Source organism: Hemitrygon akajei, chromosome 5 (genome assembly GCF_048418815.1).
Source record: "Hemitrygon akajei chromosome 5, sHemAka1.3, whole genome shotgun sequence".
In the NCBI taxonomy this organism is placed as follows: domain Eukaryota; kingdom Metazoa; phylum Chordata; class Chondrichthyes; order Myliobatiformes; family Dasyatidae; genus Hemitrygon; species Hemitrygon akajei.
In genome coordinates, this window is record NC_133128.1 from 104,971,164 (window position 1) to 104,986,155 (window position 14,992).

The 14,992-nt window shown below is 43.4% G+C and overlaps 1 protein-coding gene across 5 annotated transcripts in view; it reads left to right on the forward strand.

Annotated features, from left to right (window-relative positions):
* lrch1 (leucine-rich repeats and calponin homology (CH) domain containing 1) overlaps positions 1–14,992 on the forward strand; it is a 502,659-nt gene that overhangs the window by 459,360 nt on the left and 28,307 nt on the right. The window lies entirely within an intron of this gene.

The following is a 14,992-nucleotide window of genomic DNA, read 5'->3' on the forward strand; positions in this document are numbered from 1 at the left end:
TTTTTGTCCTCTAGCCTCAGTGGAAAAAGCCTGCTTGCATTCACTCTGTCTATACCCATCATAATTTTATATACCTCTATCAAGTCTCCCTTCATTCTTCTACGCTCCAGGGAATAAAGTCCTAACCTATTCAATCTTTCTCTGTAACTCAGTTTTGCAAGTCCCGGCAACATCCTTGTAAACCTTCTCTACACGCTTTCAACCTTATTAATATCCTTCCTGTAATTCGGTGACCAGGACTGCACACAAAAGTCCAAATTCAGCCTCACCAATGCCTTATACAACCTCACTGTAACATTCCAACTTTTATACTCAATACTTTGATTTATAAAGGCCAATGTACCAAGAGCTCTCTTTATGGCCCTATCTACTTGTGACACCACTTTTAGGGAATTTTGTATCTGTATTCTTAGATCCCTCTGTTCTACTGCACTCCTCAGTACCCTACCATTTACCTTGTATGTTCTACCTTGGTTTTTCCTTCCAAAGTGCAATACCTCACACTTGTCTGTATTAAACTCCATCTGCCATTTTTCAGCCCTTTTTTCCAGCTGGTTCAGATCCCTCTCCAAGCTTTGAAAACCTTCCTCACTGTCCACTACACCTCCAATCTTTGTATCACCAGCAAATTTGCTGATCCAATTTACCACATTATCATCCAGATCATTGATATAGATGACAAATAACAATGGATCCAACACTGATCCCTGTGGCACACTACTAGTCACAGGCCTCCACTCAGAGAAGCAATCCTCCACTACCACTCTCTGCCTTCTCCCATTGAGCCAATGTCTAATCGAATTTACTACCTCACCATGTAAACCTAGCAACTGAATCTTCCTAACTAACCTCCCATGCGGGACCTTGTCATACTGAAGTCCCATTTAGAGAACATCCACTGCATTCCCTTCATCCACTCTCCTGGTAACCACCTCAAAAAACTCCAATAGATTTGTTAAACATGACCTACTACGCACAAAGCTGTGTTGACTCTCCCTAATTAGTCCGTCTATCCAAATACTTGTAGATCCTATCTCTTAGGACTCCTTCCAATAATTTACCTACTACCGTTGTCAAACTTCCTGACATACAATTTCCCGGATTACTTTTAGAACCTTTTTTAAACAACGGAACAACATGAGCTGTCCTCCAGTCCTCCAACACCTCACCTGTAGATACCGACATTTTAAGTATATCTGCCAGGGCCCCTGCAATTTCAACATTAGTCTCCTTCAAGGTCCGAGGGAATACCCTGTCAGGTCCTGGGAATTTATCTACTCTGATTTGCCTCAAGATAGCAAGCACCTCCTCCGCTTCAATCTGTATAGGTTCCATGACCTCACTACTTGTTTGCCTTATTTCCATTGACTCTATGGCAGTTTCCTTAGTAAATACAGATGCAAAAAACCTATTTAAAATCTCCCCTATTTCTTTTGGTTCCATACATAGCCGACCACTCTGATCTTCAAGAGGACCAATTTTATCACTTACTATCCTTTTTCTCTTAATATACCTGTAGAAGCTCTTTGGATTATCCTTCATCTTGACTGCCAAAGCTACCACATGTTTTCTTCGAGCCCTCCTGATTACTTTCATGTATTTTTTTTCACTTCTTATACCCCTCAAGCACCTTATTTGCTCCCTGTTTCCTATACATACCATACATCTCTCTCTTCTTTATCAGAGTTCCAATATCTCTCGAGAACCAAGGTTCCTTATTCTTATTCACTTTGCCTTTAATCCTGACAGGAACATACAAACTCCGCACTCTCAGAATTTCTCCATTGAAGGCCTCCCACTTACCAAGTGCCAGAGAATAACCTGTCCCAATCCACGCGTTTTAGATCCTTTCTCATTTCTTCAAATTTGGCCTTTTTCCAGTTTAGAACTCAACCCGAAGACCAAATCTATCTTTATCCATGGTCAAGTTGAAACTAATGGTGTTATGATCACTGGAACCAAAGTGTTCCCCTGCACACACTTCCATCACCTGTCCTAACTCATTTTCTAATAGGAGATCTAATATTGCATCCTCTTTAGTCGGTACTTCAATATATTGATTTAGAAAATTTTCCTGAACACATTTTACAAATTCTAACCTGTCTAGACCTTTAACAGTATGGGAGTCCCAATCAATACGTGGAAAATTAAAATCCCCTACTATCACAACTTTATGTTTCCTACAGTTGTCTGCTATCTCTCTGCAGATTTGCTCCTCCAATTCTCACTGACTATTGGGTGGTCTATAATACAACCCCATTAACATGGTCATACCTTTCCTGTTTCTCAGCTCCACCCATATGGCCTCGGTAGACAAGCCCTCTAACCTGTCCTGTCTGAGCACTGCTGTAACATTTTCCCTGACTAGCAATGCTAACCCCCACCACCATTCATCCCTCTGCCTCTATCACGTCTGAAACATCAGAACCCTGGAACATTAAGCTACCAGTCCTGCCCTCCTGTAGCCAAGGTTCACTAATGGCTACAATGTCATAATTCCACGTGTCAATCCACGCCCTCAGCTCGTCAGCTTTCCCCACAATACTCCTCGCTGTATTACTCCTTGTTGGGTTTCATGTAGTCCTTAACTTCCCTTGTCAACCTTGGTTGCCTACCCCTGCCATTTGACAACAACTACTTCTGTGGGACATAGCTATCCTGTACCTTGTGAACTATTCCCAGAAACTTCAACCATCTCTGCTCTGCCATTATCGCAGCTAGTATCCTCCCCCAATCCAGCTGGGCAAGCTCCTCTCTCATGCCTCTGTCATTCCCTTTATTCGAAGCTGTTACATGTGATTTATGCTTCTCCCTCCCAAATTACAGTGTGAATTCAGTCATATTATGATCACTGCCTCTTAAATGTTCCTTTACATTAAGCTCCCTAATAAGATCTGGGTTACCCAATCTAAGATGGCCTTTCCCTGAGTAGGTTCAAGCATAAGCTGCTCTAAAAAGCCATCTCATTGGCATTAAATAAATTCAATAAATAAAGCAGGACCTTGAGGTCCTGCTTTTTAACTTCCTACCAAGCTCTCTATACTCACTCTTTAGGACCTCCTCACTCTTTCTTCCTACATCATTGGTACTGATGTTCACCATGACATCTGGCTGCTCGCCCTCCCATTTTAGTGCACGCAATAAGAGACATCCCTGACACTGGCACCCGGGAGGCAATAAACCATCCGGGAGACTCTGTCACGACCACAGAACCTCCTGTCTGTACCTCTAACTATCGAGTCCCCTATCATTACCGCTCTCTTCTTCTTCGCCCCCCCCCCCCCCCCCCGCACTGCAGAACCAGATTCAGTGCCAGAGATCCAGCTGCTGCAGCTTGTCCCGGGTAAGTCAACCCCCCTCCAACAGTATCCAAGTTGGTATACTTGTTGTTGAGGGGAATGGCCACAGGGGAGTCCTGCTCTGCCTGCCCTTTCCCCTTCCCTCGCTTGATGGTAACCCAATTACCTGTGCACTGCTCCTTTGGCGTAACTGCCTCCCTGTACCTACTATCTATAAACTCCTCATTCTCCCGAATGATCCAGAGGTCATCCAGCTCCTGCTCCAGTTCCTTAATGCCGTTTGTTAGGAACTGCAGAAAACATCGTTTTTCTGCTGAAAATAGGAGTTAATATGGGAACACAAAGTTTACGATTCTCCAACTAATTTTGTTTCTATCAACCTAACCATCCTCTGTCTACAGCAGTAATGAAATTATTAAATACCAATTCAACCTGACCATCCTCTGTTCACAGCAGGCTCAAACAATGCCCAGCAGTGGAGAGCTTTGGCAATTTGAAGTTCATGTTATGACTGAGTATGCTCTCTGTACCACATATTTCAGATTACTGGAACACTGTCTCCTCAGGTGTTTTCCAAGGATTGAAATGCTGTGGAAGAGTGGATCACTTCATTGACCTGTGAATGGTTCATGGCTGTCATTCCTTCAGCTTTGTTCAGTTAGCTCAGTTGTACAGAGTCATTGTCATAGAAAACTATAGCACAGAAACAGGCCTTTCTGCTCATCTAGTCCATGCCAAAATTTTAATTTGCCTAATCTCATCAACTTGCACCCAAACCATAACACATGTTCTTATCTAAATTCCTCTTAAATGTTAAAGTCAAGTCCATATTCACCGCATAAAATGGCAGCTTGCTCCACACTCTCACTGCCCTCTATGTAAAGAAGTTTTCCCTCATGTTCCCCTTAAATATGTCACATTTCACCCTTAACCCATGACCTCTATTTCTATAGGAGAAAGCCTACTTGCCTTTGCCCTAAATACACTGAGAGGTGACTTTATTAGGTGCACCTGTCTGTCTGCTCATAACATAAATATTTAATCAACCAATCATGTGGCATTAACTGAATGCATAAAAGCAAACAGACATGACATGGAAAGAATGTGATCTAAGTGTCTTTGACTGTGAGATGAATATTGGTGGGGTTGTTTGAATATCTCAGAAACTGCTGATCTCTTGGGATTTTCACACACAATAGTCTCTAGAGTTTACAGAGAATGGTGCGAGAAACAAAAAAAATATCCAGTGAGTGGAAGTTCTGTGGGCAAAAATGCCTTGTTAATGAGAGAAGCCAGAGGAGAATGGCCAGACTGGTTCAAGCTGACAGGAAGGCGACAGTAACTTAAATAACTACACATCACAGTAGTGATTTGCAGAAGTGCCACTGTAGCATAGCCACAGACCTACCCTGGTTGGTCCTGCAAAAGCTCACACTCGTTGGCATTACATTCCATCAATTAACCTATTTGATTAATGTTTTTGAACTGTGGGAGCAAACCAGAGGACCTGGAGAAAGCCCACGAATTCCGCAGGATAACATGCACTGGAAGACCATAATCCGTGCAGATTGGAAGCAACATCTCCACCTCATTAACGATTAACACTGGCGCATCTCAGGGATATGCTAAGCCCACTGCTCTACTCTCTTAAAAGACCCTATCATATCTGCCTCCACCACCATTGCTGGCAGCCCATTCCACGCACTCACCACTCTGAGTAAAAGACTTACCCCTGATATCTCCTCTGTACCTACTCCCCAGCACCTTAAACCTGTGTCCTCTTGTGGCAACCATTTCAGTCCTAGGAAAAAGCCTCTGACTATCCACACGATCAATGCCTCTCATCATCTTGTACATCACTATCAGGTCACCTCTCATCCTCCTTCGCTCCAAGGAGAAAAGACCGAGTTCAATCAACCTATTCTCATAAGGCATGCTCCCCAATCCAGGCAACATCCTTGCAAATCTCCTCTGCACCTTTTCTATGGCTTCCACATACTTCCTATAGTGGGGTGACCAGAACTAAGCACAGTACTCTAAGTGGGGTCTGACCAGGGTCCTATATAGCTGCAACATTACCTCTCGACTCCTGAGTTCAATTCCACGATTGATGAAGGCCAATACACCATACGCCTTCTTAACCACAGAGTCAGCCTGCGCAGCTGCTTTGAGCGTCCTATGGACTCAGACCCCAAGATCCCTGTGATCCTCCATACTGCCAAGAGTCTTACCATTAATACTGTATTCTGCCATCATATTTGACCTACCAAAATGAACCACTTCACACTTAACTGGGTTGAAGTCCATCTGCCACTTCTCAGCCCAGTTTTGCATCCTATCAATGTCCCGCTGTAATGTCTAACAGCCCTCCACACTATCCACAACACCCCCAACCTTTGTGTCATCAGCAAACTTACTAACCCATCCCTCCACTTCCTCATCCAGGTCATTCATAAAAATCACGAAGAGTAAGGGTCCCAGAACAGATCCCTGAGGCACTCCACTGGTGACTGACCTCCATGCAGAACATGACCCATCTACAACCAGTCTTTGCCTTCTGTGGGCAAGCCAGTTCTGGATCCACAAAGCAATCCCGTGCCCTGTTCACAAAGCAATCCTTGGATCCCATGCCCTGTTCTCGTACCCCATAGCTGGGTTAACGAGCCAGCAGAAATGGACTGATACGTTGGAGTCTGGTGGTACTGTAACTAAAAGTGTTTATTAGTAACTAAGTAATACGGTATCAAAAATGTAAATATACATATAAAACAGTTTAGCAATGATCAATACAGAAGTGTAGGAATAGGAATCAAAACCAAGCTCTATCAAAATCTAGGGGTAAATGAATAGTCTTAAGATAATGCAGAGTTCAGTTCAGTTTAGTTTAAGTCAAGGTATTGCTGTTGTAACGGAGAGAGAGTGAGCGAGATGTGAGCAGCTGCAGCAGGCAAACCTTCCATTGTTTTCTTGTTCTGTTATACTGATGTGGTCATTCGGATATGACCCCTCCATTCTCAGCTAGACTGTTCTTCCGTGGTGGACTCGTCACTCTGGCGTGAGTGGACACAAGCCCCCACTGGTCCTGCCGTCACACTGTGAGCTTTGTGACAGATCTCCCGATTCGGTCCTCCAAGCCCCCACCTTCCTGTGGATGCACAACACTCTTGCAGTGTCTCGTGGCGTGTCTGCTGGTGTCTCAGCAGACCTGTCTTTTATCTCCCCTGATGAGGTATCAGCCATCCATCAACTGACCATGTCCGTGTCCATCAAACTGGCCACTCCCTCCTGTCTCAGCAGGCACCTGGCATCACTCTGCTGTGTCAGCAGAGATCCACACAAACAGGCCAAATGTCCTTGGCATTAAAGTCAACAATTAGCGAAGAAGCCATAATACTAAATCATCCATTGTAATCCTTGCCTCTCTCTCTCCCATCTGCAACAGGATGCCTCCCCCCCTCCCCTTCATCTCTCTCTCTCGTTAGCAGCATAATTTACAGGGGGGTCAACTCTGGACCCCATCTCCAACTGGTTTTCTCATCACACATAACACTACCATCAAGAAGGAAAAGTTCAAAATAAAATTTATTATCAGAGTACATACAGGTTACCACATACAGCCCTGAGATTCTTTTTCTGTGGGCATACTTAACAAATCTACAGAATAGTAACTGCAAACTTCAGGAATTATAAACTGTAAACAAACTATACAAATGCAGATATAAATAAATAGCAATAAATAACGAGCGTGAAGAGTCCGTAGCTAAGCGTAGCTGTTGTTCGAGAGCCTGATTGTTTGAGGGGTGTTAATTCTTCCTGAACCTGGTGGTGCGAGTCCTGAAGTTCTTGTACCTTCTACCTGATGGCAGCAGTGAGAAAAGAACATGGTCTGGGTGGTGAGGATCTTTGATGATGGATGCTGTTTTCCTATGGCAAGGTTTCATGTAGATGTGTTCAATGGTTGGGAGGGCTTTGCCCATGATGTACTGGGCTGAATTCACTACCTTTTGTGAGATTTTACACTCAAAGGCGTTGGTGTTTCCATACTAGACCAAAATGCAGCCAGTCAGCACCATACATCTATAGAAGTTTGCCAAGGTTTTCAATAACATGCGGAACCGCCACACCATGTATCTATAAAAGTTTGCCAAGGTTTTCAATGACATGCCGAACCTCCACAGCTTCCAGTTGTGCTGTTGTGTTTTCTTCGCAATACTGTTTATATGATGGGTCCAGGACAGGTTCTCTGAGATAGTGACACCCAAGAATTTAAAATCACTGTCCTCTCCTCCTCTGATCCTCCAATGATTACCAGCTCATGGACCTCCGGTTTCTCTCTCCTGAAGTCTACAATCAGTTCCTTGGTCTTATTGATGTTGAGTGAGAGGTTGTTGTTATGACACCACTCAGCCAAGTTTTCACTCTCCCTTCTGTATGCTGAGTCATCACCCCCTTTGATACAGCTCACCACGTGGTGTCATCAGTAAACTTGTATGCTGTGTTGGAGCTGTACTTAGCCACACAGTCATAGATGTAAAGTGAATAGAGCAGGGGGCTAAGCACACTTCCCCTGCAATGCTCATGTGCTGATGGAGATTGTGGAGGAGAATTTTTGCCAATCCGAAAACTGACTGGTGTCTACAAGTGAGGAAATCCAGGATCCAATTGCACAAGAGGGTTCTGAGGCCCAGGTTTTGGAGTTTACTGATTAGTTTTGAGGCGATCATAGTGTTAAATACCAAGCTGTATTTGATAAAGAGCATCCTGATGTATGCATCTTTACTGTCCAGATTTTCCTGGGTTGTGTAAAGGGCTGATGAGATAGCATCTGCTGTAGACCTGTTGCTTCAGTAGGCAAATTGGAACGGATCCAAGTCACCATTCAGAGAGGAGCTGATATGCTTCAACGCCAGCCTGTCAAGACACTTCATCACTGTGGATGCAAGTGCCACTGGGCAATAGTCTTTTAGACAGGTTACCACACTCTTCTTGGGCACCGGTACAATTGAAGCCTGCTTGAAGGGAGAGAAGAAATTCAGAGGGAGAAATTGAAGATATCCATGAATACACCAGCCAGCTGGTCAGCACAGTCTTCACTACTCAGCCAGGTACTCCATTCAGACCAGATACTTTCCTTGGATTCGTTCTCTTGAAAACAACCTGCACATCATCTTCAGATACTGAGGACAAAGGATCATCGGGGACATGGAGGTGTCCTACTCTGGTGGTCAAAGCGAGTAGAGGAGGCATTGAGCTCACCTGGAAGCGAGGCTCTGCTGTCCCTTATGTTGCAAGATATAACTTTGTAGGAGGTTACGGAACTCAAACCCTGCCACAGCTGTCGAGCATCCCTCGTTGGTTCCAGTCCAGTCTGAAGTCTTCACTTCGTCTGAGAGATGGCTTTCCAGAGGTCATACTGCACCTCCTGTAGCATTCTTGATCTCCAAACCTGAATGCCTCTGATCTGGCTCTCAGAAGGTTCCAGATTTCATTGCTCATCCAGGCTTCTGATTAGAGAAAACCCTAAACGATTTTGTGGGGGCATACTCAACCCACAGTATTTCAATAAAGTCTGTAACTATACCCTGGTATTGTCATTCAGTCCTCAGATGAGTTTGTGAACACAGCCCAGTCCATTGACTGAAGGCAAACCTGTAACCGTTCATCAGCCTCCCGCGACCTCACGACATTGAACCCAAGAACACTACCTCACTACTTTCTTTATTCCTATTATGTATGTGTGTGTGTGTGTATATATATATATATATATATATATATATATATATATATATATATATATATATATATATATATATATATATAATATTTATTTATATTTACACACGCGCGCGCTGTTCAGTTTTTTCTCTATTATTATATATTGCATTGTACTGCTGCTCAAAGTTAACAAATTTCAGGGCATGTGCCAGTGATATGAAATCCAATTCTGATTCTGATTGCTTCTAGAACTGCGCCGGAAATGAACGCCAAACTCCAGAACGCCCAGAGCTGTAATAGTGTCACGCTAACCACTAGCTGCTATCTGTGTTTGTACATATCAATCCATATAAAGCTATCGAATGGTGTAAAGCCTTGATGGAGTGGATGTGCAGAGGATTCCCCCTCTGGTGGGGGAGCCTAAGACCAGAGGACACAGGCTCAGAAAAGAGGGACATCCATTTAGAACAGAGATGAGGAATTTCTTTAGCCAGAGAGTGGTGAATCTGTGGAATTCTTTGCCACAGGCTGCTGTGGAGCCCAAGTCATTGGGTATATTTAATTAAGGCAGAGGCTGATAGATTCTTGATTAGTCAGGGCATGAAGGATATGGGGAGAAGGCAGGAAATGGATCAGCCACAATGAAATGGCAGAGCTGACTTGATGAGCCAAATGGTCAAATTCTGTTCCTATATTTTATGGTCTTGTGTGTGTGTGTGTGTATCTGTGTGAGTGTATGTAAATGTGTGTGTGTGTGTATCTGTGTGCATGAATTTATCTGTGCATGTATAAGTATCTGTGTGCATGCGTGTATGTGTGTGTGTCTGTGTGCATGTGTGTGTATGTATATGTATCTGTGTGTGTATGTGCATGTGTTTGTGTGTGTGTACAGTGGCATGCGGAAGTTTGGGCACCCCCTGGTCAAAATTTCTGTTACTGTGAATAAAGTGAGTAAAAGATTATTTGATTTCCAAATGGCATAAAGTTAAAGATGATGCATTTCTTTATTATTTTAAGCAAGATTACTTCTTTGCTTCCACCTTTTACAGTTTCAAAATAACAAAAAAGGAAAAGGGCCCAAAGTAAAAGTTTGGGCACCCTGCATGGTCTTTACTTAATAACACCTGTTTTGGCAAATATCACAGCTTGTAAACGCTTTCTGTAGCCAGCTAAGAGTCTTTCATTTCCTGTTTGGGGGACTTTCGCCCATTTTTCCTTGCAAAAGTCTTCTAGTTCTGTGAGATTCTTGGGCCGTCTTGCATGCACTGCTCTTTTGAGGTCTATCCACAGATTTTTGATGATGTTTAGGTTGGGGGACTGTGAGAGCCATGGCAAAACCTTCAACTTGCGCCTCTTGAGGTAGTCCATTGTTGATTTTGAGATGTGTTTAGGATCATTATCCTGTTGTAGAACCCATCCTCTTTTCATCTTCAGCTTTTTTTTTACAGATGGTGTAATGTTTGCTTCCAGAATTTGTTGGTATTTAATTAAATTCATTCTTCCCTCTACCAGTGAAATGTTCCCTGTGCCACTAGCTGCAACTCAAGACCAAAGCATGATTGATCCACCCACCCCCATGCTTAACAGTTGGAGAGGTGTTCTTTTCATTAAATTCTGCACCCTTTTTTCTCCAAACATACCTTTGTTCATTGCAGTCAAAATATTCTATTTTAACCTCATCAGTCCACGGGACTTGTTTCCAAAATGCATCAGGCTTGTTTAGCTGTTCCTTTTCAAACTTCTGATGCTGAATTTTGTGGTGAGGACGCAAGGAAGTTTTCTTCTGATGACTCTTCAATGAAGGTCATATTTGTGCAGGTGTCACCACTCCAGAATCTGCTAAAACCTCCTGAAGGTGTTTTGCAGTCAAATGGGGGTTTTGATTTCCCTTTCTAGCCATCCTACGAGCAGTTCTCTCAGAAAGTTTTCTTGGTCTTCCAGACCTCAACTTGACCTCCACCGTTCCTGTTAACTGCCATTTCTTAATTACATTATGAACTGAGGAAACATCTACCTGAAAATGCTTTGCTATCTTCTTATAGCCTTGTGGGCATCATTTATTTTAATTTTCAGAGTGCTAGGGGCTACTTAGAGGAGCTCATAGCTGCTGATTGTTGGGACAAGGTTTGAGGAGTCAGGGTATTTTTGAAGCTTTGAAATTTGCATCACCTGGCCTTTCCTAAAGATGACTCTGAACAAGCTAATTAAGGTCTGAGACCTTGGTAAAAGTTATCTGAGAGCTCAAATCTCATGGGGTGCCTAAACTTTTGTATGGTGCTGCTTGCCTTTTTTCACTCTAAAATTGTATAAAACAAAAATAATACACTAATCTTGCTTAAAATGTTGAAAAGGATGTTTCATCTTTAACCTTATGACTTTTGGAGATCAGTTCATCTTCTACTCACTTAACTATTCACAGTACCAGAAATTTTGACCAGGGGTCATACCACTGTATATGTATCTATGTGTGTGTCAACACTCAAGGCCACTTCAGTAAAGATTGTCCAGACTGCATTTTCAGAAATCTCTTTACTTGGCTGTCATTCTCCCACCTCCAGACAGGCAGAGCCTAAAGAGCAAAGCTCCAGAGATGAGGACATAAAGATGTGGTTGCTGAAGGCAGAGGAGCAGCTACAGTATTGCTTCAAGTCATCAGAAGACCACAGTTGTCACAGACTTTATGAAAACAGTCATAGGGGAGTATATCCCCACAAAAACGTTCAGTGACTTCTCCAACCAGAAGCCCTAGGGAAGTTTGAGATTTACAATCTGCTGAAGGCCAGGTTAGTGGCATTCCGGTCTGTCGACAAAATACGAAATGAGATCCGGCTCTGATCTCTGAAAGCTATCTCATGTGCAAAGTAGTAATTCCTGACTAAACGTCAATCACTGAGTGATACTCGGCAGCTGTGGCAGGGCTTGAATGTGAAACAAGCAACAAGGCTTCGCTTCTAAATTACCTCAATGCCTTCTATGCTCATTTTCACCGTCAGAACAGGAGGTTTCACAAACTCTCACAGTCACCAATGATCCTGTGATTTTGGTTTCTAAGGCCAGTGTGAGGGGGGTATTCTTCGGGGGGGGGGGGGTAAACCCATGGAAAGTGTCCAGCCCAGATGGAGTACCTGGCCAAGGATTGACGACCTGTGCTGATCATTGTTCACAGAGGTCTTTAACCTCTCACCGGAATTTCGAGGTACCCATCTACTTCAAGCAGCCTTCAATTATAACGATGTTTAACAATGCCTCAAAGATGATCGTCCAGTATCACTTACATCCACTGTGATGAGGTGTTTTGAGAGCTTGATAATGAAACATGTCCATTCCTGCCTGAGAAGTGACTTGAATCTGCTCCACTTTCTCTACCAGCACAACAGGTCCACAGCAGATGCCATTTCTTTGGCTCTTCACTCAACCCTGGAACATCTGCACAGCAAAGGTGCATACATCAGGATGCTCTTTACTGACTAGAACTCAGCATTCAATCCCATCATCCCCTCAAAACTAAGCAATAAGCTTCAAGACTTGACCTCAATATCCTTGTGCAATTGGATCCTTGATGTCTCACTTACACATCCTAGTCAGTTCAGATTGGTAAGATCATCTCCACAATCTCAATCAGCACAGGTGCACCACAAAGCTGTGTGCTTAACTCCCTGCTCTACTCACTTTACACCTATAATTGTGTGGCTAAGTACAGCTCCAATGCCATACTCAAGTTTTCTGGTGACATCATGGTTGTTGATCTGAATCAAAGGTGGTGGTGAATCAGCATACAGTAGGAAAATTTAAAATCTGGCTGAGTGGTGCCATACCAGCAACCTCTTACTCAGTGTCAGCAAGACCAGGGAGCTGATTACTAACTTCAGGAGGAGGAAACCAGGGGATTAGAGATAGAGAGGATCAGCAACTTCAAATTCCTCAGTTATCATTTCAGAAGTTCTGTCCTTAGTCTAGCACATAAATGTGATTACGAAGAAAGCACAGTAGCACCTCTAATTCCTTAGAAATTTGAGAAGATTCAACATGACATCTGGAACTTTGGCAAACTTCTATAAATGTGTGGTTGAGTGTATACTGACTGGTTGCATCACGGAATGGTATGAAAACACCAATGCCCTTGAGCAGAATATCTTACAAAAAGTAGTGGATACGGCTAAGTACATCACATGTAAAGCCCTCCCCACTATTGAGCACATCTACATGGAGCACTGTCACACCCAGGCCATGCTCTCTTCTTGCTGCTGGCATCAGGAAAAAGCTAAAGGAGGCTCAGGACTCTCACCACCAGGTTCAGGAACAGTCATTACCCCTCAACAGACATTACCCCTCAACAGCTTTTAAACCAGTAGAGGTATCTTCACTGACCCATCACTGAACTTTTCTCACCAATTATGGATTCACTTTCAAGGATGCTTCATCTCAGGATCTTGATATTTATTGCTTATTTATTTAGACCACAAGACATAGGAGCAGAATTAAGCCATCAAGTCTGCTCCACCATGGAGAAAAATGGCGGGTCCTTTTTTCCCCTCCTCAGCCCGACTCCCAGGCCTCCTCCCATAACCTTTGATGCCATGTCCAATCAAGTACACCCAACAACCTGGCCTCCACAGCTGCCTGTGGTAACAAATTCCACGTTCAGTATCCTCTGGCCAAAGAAGTTGCTCCACATCTCTATTTTAAATGGATGCTCCTTTATCCTAAAGCTGTGCCCTCTTGTCCTAGACTCCCCCACCAAGAAAAACATGCTCTCCACATCTACTCTGTCTAGGCCTTTCAGCTTTCGAAAGGTTTCAATGAGATCCCCCCTCATCCTTCTGAATTCCAGCCAGTACAGGCCCAAAGCCATCAAACGTTCCTTGAATGATCACCCTTTCTTTTCTGGAATCATCCTTGTGAACCTCCTCTGGACCCTCTCCAATGCCAGCACACCTTTTCTAAGATGAGGAGCCCAAAACTATTCACTATATTCAAGGTGAGGCCTCACCGACACCCTATAAAGCCTCAGCATCACATCCCTGCTCTTGTATTCTAGTTCTCTTGAAATGAATGCAAACATTGCACTTGCCTTCCTCACCACTGACTCAACCTGCAAGTTAACCTTTAGGGTGTTCTATGCAAGGACTCCCAAGTTCCTGTGCATCTCTGATTTTTGGATTTTCTCCCCATTTAGAAAATAGTCTGCACATTTATTTCTACATTTATGACCATGCATTTTCGAACATTGTATTTCATTCCCACTCTCTTGCCCATTCTTCTAATCTGTCAAAGTCCTTCTGAAGCGTACCAGTTTCCTCAATGCTACCTGCCCCTCCACCAATCTTTGTACCATCTGCAAACTTGGCCACAAAGCCATCTATTCCAACATCTAAATCATTGATATACAGCATAAGAAGAAGTGGTCCTAACACTGACCCCTGCAGAATACCACTGATCACTGACAGCCAACTAGAAAAGGATCCTTTTATTTCCACTCACTGCTTCCTACCGATCAGCCAGTGCTCTAACCATGCCAGTAACTTTCCTGTAATACCATGGGCTCTTAACTTGGTAATCAGCCTCATGTGTGACACCTTGTCAAAGGCCTTCTGAAAGTTCAAATATACAACATCCACTGCATCTCCCTTGTCTAGCCTACTTGTAATCTCAAAGAATTCCAACAGGTTCGTCAGGCAGGATTTTTCTTGAAAGAAACCATGCTGGCTTTGTACTGTGTCATCTTGTACTGTGTCAGCAAGTACTCCATCACCTCATCCTTATCAATTGACTCCAGTATCTTCCCAACCACTGAGGTTAGGCTAACTGGTCTATAATTTCTTCTCTGCTGCCTTCCTCCTTTCTTAAAGAGTGGAGTAACATCTGCAATTTTCCAGTCCTCTGGCAACATGCCAGAGTCCAGTGATTTTTGAAAGATCATTGCTAATGCTTCCATTATCATAATATTTATTACTATTACATCATTTTCCTTCATTTGA